This window comes from Mixophyes fleayi, chromosome 1 (genome assembly GCF_038048845.1).
Source record: "Mixophyes fleayi isolate aMixFle1 chromosome 1, aMixFle1.hap1, whole genome shotgun sequence".
NCBI lineage: Eukaryota > Metazoa > Chordata > Amphibia > Anura > Limnodynastidae > Mixophyes > Mixophyes fleayi.
Genome location: NC_134402.1, coordinates 161,290,795 through 161,297,208, shown reverse-complemented (window position 1 = coordinate 161,297,208; position 6,414 = coordinate 161,290,795). Strand labels below are relative to the sequence as shown.

The following is a 6,414-nucleotide window of genomic DNA, read 5'->3' as shown; positions in this document are numbered from 1 at the left end:
ATTAGTTTAAGGTGAGGTGTCAGGACCTTTAATTTAATGTTGGGGTGGTTTGGGGCTATTAATTGAATATGGGGCTGAGTTTGGGTAGGACTGCTATTTATTAAATGTGAATATGAATTATTTAATGCAGGGTATGGTTGTGGAAAATGGTTATATTTATTAAACGAAAATGCTATTTAATTTATTGCTGTGGCTCTTTGGTTGAAGGGAAATAGGTTTATTTATTAAAAGGGAATACTGTTAACTTAGTGTTCAGGCTAGTTGTAGGGAAATAGATCTATTTATCAAATGTGAAAAAGATTATTTTAATGTCAGGACTTTACTGTATAAACGGTTATTATTGAGCATTATTAATATATTACATGGTCTGTCTAAATACCAGTTATATATAATACTGCTTGCTTATGATATTTTGGTTCTTTTTTCCATGAATATTATGCTATGAACTGTTATTCCACCTATTAGGAATTAAAGAAAAAATTTTTACTAGCCAAATTTGCTACCAGTCATTGACTCAACCAATAGTAGGCTGGCTCTGTCTCCATCAATCATGGGACACTTCGGGCTATTGCGCCTATTTAAACTTCTCAGTTTCTCCCACATACTACCGCTATCCCTGATAAAGCCTATATGCGAAATGCATTGGATATTGCACCTATTGTGAACACTAGGACTCCGTTTCATCCGCACTGCTCTATTTCCAAGTTTAGAGCTGAGAACGGCACTATTTCACACACCTAGCCGCATGTGCATGCGCACGATGAGTTTAGCCGCGGCAGCGACTACTCAATCTCCAAGGCACCCACTTCTGGCATCTTTGAACACGTTGATTATCAACAGAGGGACCTAATGAGACCGGAACATCTGAGAACCTTTAGGGGGTAAGTGTCCTTTACTTCTTGTCCTGCTACCATTATACTACAGTGGATCTGTCCTCATTCATTGACTTTATTCACTTCATCATTGGATTCATGGGAAGTGCCTTTCATTTTTATGTTGTGTCCCCTACATTATATGTACTCTTGATTGACTCTTTTTTGGACTACCTACCCTCCTCTCTGTAAGGAGTTCTAGCATATTGCACTTTTTTCTTAATTTGCTTACATTGATGTCATTATAAATCTTGTTGTAATCTATGTATATATACTAGATGATCAGGCTACATGCCTATTTATGCTGAAACAGGTTGCAACCTTTGTTACACTTTTAAGCTCTTTTTTGCTGTTTGTATAAACTGCAACATTATACTGGGTTTATATACATACACCTATGTTCTAAAGCACAGCTTAATACTGTACCAGGGGGTCCTACACTGTTACCTAGTATACTGCAAGTGCCTTTTCTCAAAAAGTTTTGTCATTGGTTAGCTTCTCCAATAACTATCATGATACAATTTCTCCACTCATAATGTTCTTGAAGAATATTAGCCACGCAAACAAAGGGAGAACATACAAACTCCACACAGATAAGGCCATGGTCGGGAATTGAACTCATGACCCCAGTGCTGTGAGGCAGAAGTGCTAACCACTAGCTAACCACTAGGCCACTGGAGTGAATAGTCAACATTACATTATGCTGTAACCATTTATATACATTGTAATTTTTCTGCTCTTTTATGACATTGCTATTTACCCACATGTTACAGGCTAAAAGTAAGAGACTGTAAGCTTGTGCTGGTAGCTACATCGCTAGGCAAAGTAGATAAGTGTTAGGAGAGTAATCACAAGTGTTATATGGTGGCTCTGCGTGCCTGATTAATCACCATAATTAAAAAATGTGTATTGTGTTTTTATGGCTTAAAATCCCAGGACACAGAGGAAAGCCAGACACACCACTGTAGCCTGAGACTATGCTGGGGGTATAAGAAGGAGCAATTATGAGCAGTTGGGTTGACTCTATTGAAGACAGGAGTGTGACACTTCCTGCCAGGCTGGTGTAGGAAGTACTGGTCTTGCCCACTGACTAAAGATGGAGATCAGTATAAGGACTGCAAGGACCTTTGTCTCTTCCTTCGGATAAGTTACCCTAGGTCTTGTGAATCTGTGCACTTGCCAAAAGCGAGGTGTCAGTGAAGCAGGACCGCTGCCTTGCTGGCAGTCATTGAGGCTCAACAATCACGGCTCTTGTGTTAAAGAGTGTGCAAGGAGTTGGTAACAAAGTGTAAGCCTATAGTTAGATATCCCAAAATGGCCATAACAGGACTGGTATTGTATTGCATGTACTATTGTATATACCTGTAATGATTTCTACTGTACATATGTTGGTATTGTGCCTGTTGTTGGTGTTTTGTTAATCAAAGCTACCATTGGTTTAGTTGGATATCTGCCTGGGTTTGAGTCTTTACCCCGGTACAGGGAATCTCGGTAGACTGTTTAGCCTTGAGAGACCCCCATTTCCTCAAAAATATATTATTTACATTTTTTTTTTTCATTTTTTTTTTTTTTTTGTCATTTCTTGTTGAAAAGGACCAGGTAACATTTCCAAACTGTAAACATGCTGCTCATAACTTAGGGAAGGTTATAGATCTTATTTTTTCAGCTCACCTTTTTTTCCAGATTTTGGCTTCTCAGGTTGTGTAGTGCTATCCTATATGTCATGTATGAAACAAAAGGCAAACATAGCTTTTATTCACACTGGAATCCACCAAGGCAGTCTTTCCCTTTTGTTATTTTGTCTTAGAATGAGGTCTAACTGATGATATTGTGCCATGATGGTTGAATTGTGGGATACAAATACTTAAAGCATAAACTCTTTATTTTTTGCTCCATACAACTCGTCATCATCTGCTCATTTTTTCATTTGTAGATGTTCTCCCCTACTATTTAACTTGTTGCTGATTGTTCATTATATGATTTTGTTGTCTGCTCTAACCCCTAATGCATGGTGCTACAAACACTTTGTTGCTCCGTCTAAATAATAATAGCAATAATATTAATGCATCATAGATATGAATTAAAGAGATTACATTCGTTTGAGAATGCTTTTTTTTTCTTATGTGAGTGAAGGCAACAACATATGAACTTGATATTCCATCAATAATATTCTGTTCCTAATTAGAAAGGTGAATTACTGACAAGACTATAGTATATAGGGTAAGATAATCCTCAGGTCTATCTGGTTACTGCTCCCAGGTTTGTGGTGAAGGATGCTGCTGAGGCTCCTCCACCACCCACAAGCAATGTAAAATGTTGCAATGAAGTGACAAAACTCACCATGATCAAAGGAAGCCAATGTTAGTCTAATTATACTGAAACATTATTAGCCTAAGTAGCAAAAAACAAAGTGTCAAACTTAGAAACTGGGTTATCAGATACACTGGAACTAGTTTTGTGCAATGGCACCTCCTCAGGGAACACTCCTGTTGCCAAGAAAAATACTGTTTCGATATAAGAGGACTAGCAGTGGCTTCCTTTGAATGACATGAGTGTGGTCACAATTTTGTTACATTTGACACTAATTAGAAAGTTACCAATTGTGATTTTATATTGTATTTTAGTTTATTGTATTTTTGTAGTGATTCTCATATTCAGAAATCTCAAACCGATATATTATATATTCTTTAAAGAAGAGCAGTGAACCTTAATAAAGAATAAAACAAAACAAACTTAATTTTTTACAAATAGAATATAAATTCATCTTTATTGAACTATAGTATGCGCAGGCAATTACATACACAATTGCTCCAAAATATAAAATATATCTTCCATGTTTTCCTACAAAAATATATAATACCTTTGATAAATATCTTACATGGGAGGATCTATATTATTTATAAATGTTAAATATATTTACATGTACTGATAAACAGTTAGGATTTTGTTTTTGTACAGATCTTTACACAGCATTTTACATACATTATACAAAGTTTACAACAGGAGCAGAGAGCCTTTGTCATTGTAGAACATTAATTAAAAGACAAAACAGAATTCCTTTACATATTATATTTGTTCCACTACAGTGCAAAATTATCCATAGTAATAGTAGGTCCAGCATGTGTCTATAAAGGTTTTCTTATATCCATTCTTTATTTTTAATTAGTGATAGATCACAGGAATATGTTTCAGGTGCCTAGAGGAATTAAAATAGGGGACATTTGATGTTATTTAAGCTTTACATATTACATATTTTAAACAATATACATTGTTTCAATACAATTTATGTATAACTGAATAAAGAACATTTCTTATAAAATTATGCATGTTATTTTAAAAAACACATTTTCTAATATTTTGCATAGTTTGTGGATATTATTCCAAAATAAAAGAAACCTAGAGTAATTAGATAACATTTATTTTCTATATTCATATACAATATAACTCCCCACACCCACATTTATGACACTCTTTGGAACAGAAGTATGGCAGTGGTCTCTCCTGTGGCCTGTTAGGCAGGTAGGGGGAATTCACAAAAAATCCTATGAGAGGGCTGGGGCCTCACAAGCACAGTATGAATGCTGGCTATACTGACTACAGGAGCTAATTGGCATGGTTACATCCTCTGACCCTGGAGTCCCAGCTGTCAGTGATATGCTACCATTGTTAAGATGTAGGGCCATTGGATCCTCTGGGCCCACCAACATTGTTTCAGTCATGCCCTTTGTGAGAGTAGTAGATACACATCAAAAAGTGGCTGTTTTTTAATTATATTCTCAGACATCAGGAATTTTAAAAATGTGTCTTGCTATTATCAAGCAATGATTGCATATATATGATTTGACATAGCAATGTGCACAATGTTTTTCAGGCACCATTTTTACTGAGGTGTTCATTCAGGTGTTCAGTACTTGGGATACACTGTGACAATGGGAGTCTCTAGCATATTCTACAGAAAAGACCATTTTTAAAAACAAAAAGCAAAAAACATGCAGAGTAATACCTACCGATTTTTTCCACCCAGTAGAGCCTTTACTTCTTTTAGGTCAGGGCTAACACATTTTGTAACAGTTGAGTCATTCAAAGTAGCACTGTGAAACAATGACATCAAGTAGACTTGTAACATATTTGGTAAATTTCATACATAACACATGAAAAAATACATATTTCAGTCTTCCATTTTCATTTTTTACATATGCCTCCAATTTTTGTTATTACTAGTGCAGATGTCTTGTCAAAATCTTCTTAGATAGTATGAAAGTGAATGCTCCTTTTTGTGCTGAACATTCTGTTAGCTGACTGTATCTAATTGTTTATTGTGAGATTTTCAGATTTTCAATTATCGAGCTATAGAGATGATTCTGCAAAAACCTTAATTCTAGTATATGTATCTCTGACACAGATGATTGTCTGATATCACTTTTAATATTTTAACTTTATATTACTTCTCTGTAACTACCTTAAAAGTTGCAATAAAATAACACTGTAGAGTTTGCCTGTCTTCACATGTCACAATTTCATACATGCAATAGTTTTGCTATGATGTATGTAGGAGCAAAAAAAACCTAGGTTAACAAATTGTTTTATGTGATGATGCTCATACCTAGGTGAGATTGACTTAACTGATTGAAAGTTATTGTAGCTTCTTTTTCAGAAACAGTCTTTTCATATAGATAGATATGACTATGGGGTATTTATGTGACCTGACTCTTCTCATGTACTATTATTGCATTAGACATTTTAGGACCACATTATGCCTACTTACATATATTCAATATTTTCACATGCAAAGCTTCTTGGGAAAATGTCCAACTGTGCTAGTTTCTTCACATTAAGTCTATGAGAAATATTCTTGCACAAACACCGGTTCCCACGAGGTAGAGCAAATCCTGATTGCATATTAAAAAAAAAAAGGGATGAGTGCTTATGTAGAAAATAACAAAGAAATACACAAAAGATAATCCATCTTTGTATAACTGTACCTTGTATAGGAGTAGCAGAGAGCAAAATAAAGCAAAGGATGACAATACACTTGGAGTCCATGACAGCTGAAGTACAGATCTCCCCTGACTATATGTTAGTATAGACAGCTGTCTGTAGTAACATCTGGCAGCTTATATACACTTGTACTGAATTCTTTATCTCCTGAGTCATGAATGGGACTTTCTCAAAACCTCAATTTCCTTTATAGTGGAAAGTTTGGAAGAAGTGAAAGTAAACATGAAGTCTTCTTTTTTTAACAAAATCCTGTTTCAGTGATATGCTGTATTTACTTATTCCTATCACAAAAATACTTTTTCACAGAAAAGTCTATGCCAGTTACAATGTAAAAACACTTGTTATCAGTTATTTATACAGTGCCATTCTCAACCAACGGAAACATAATTTTTGTTCTGTTAATTATCTACTTTTTCTTCGAAAAGACAAGCTTGATCTATCACTACTTAGAAGGATACACCTAGGAAGGTAAAATTTTGATTAGGTCCAAGACAAAGCTCTAAAGTTATTTGCTATTTATGGGTTGTTATAATTTACATAACTG

At 35.1% G+C, this 6,414-nt stretch overlaps 1 long non-coding RNA gene across 1 annotated transcript; it reads right to left on the bottom strand.

Annotated features, from left to right (window-relative positions):
• Nucleotides 1-3,650: 3,650 nt before the first annotated feature.
• LOC142106568 (uncharacterized) lies at nucleotides 3,651-6,004 on the bottom strand. The gene is made up of 4 exons (XR_012679743.1): nucleotides 5,855-6,004; nucleotides 5,638-5,761; nucleotides 4,880-4,963; nucleotides 3,651-4,068 (listed from the first exon to the last, which is right to left on the bottom strand). It is a non-coding gene; the product is annotated as an uncharacterized LOC142106568 (long non-coding RNA).
• Between the last annotated feature and the right edge of the window lie 410 nt (nucleotides 6,005-6,414).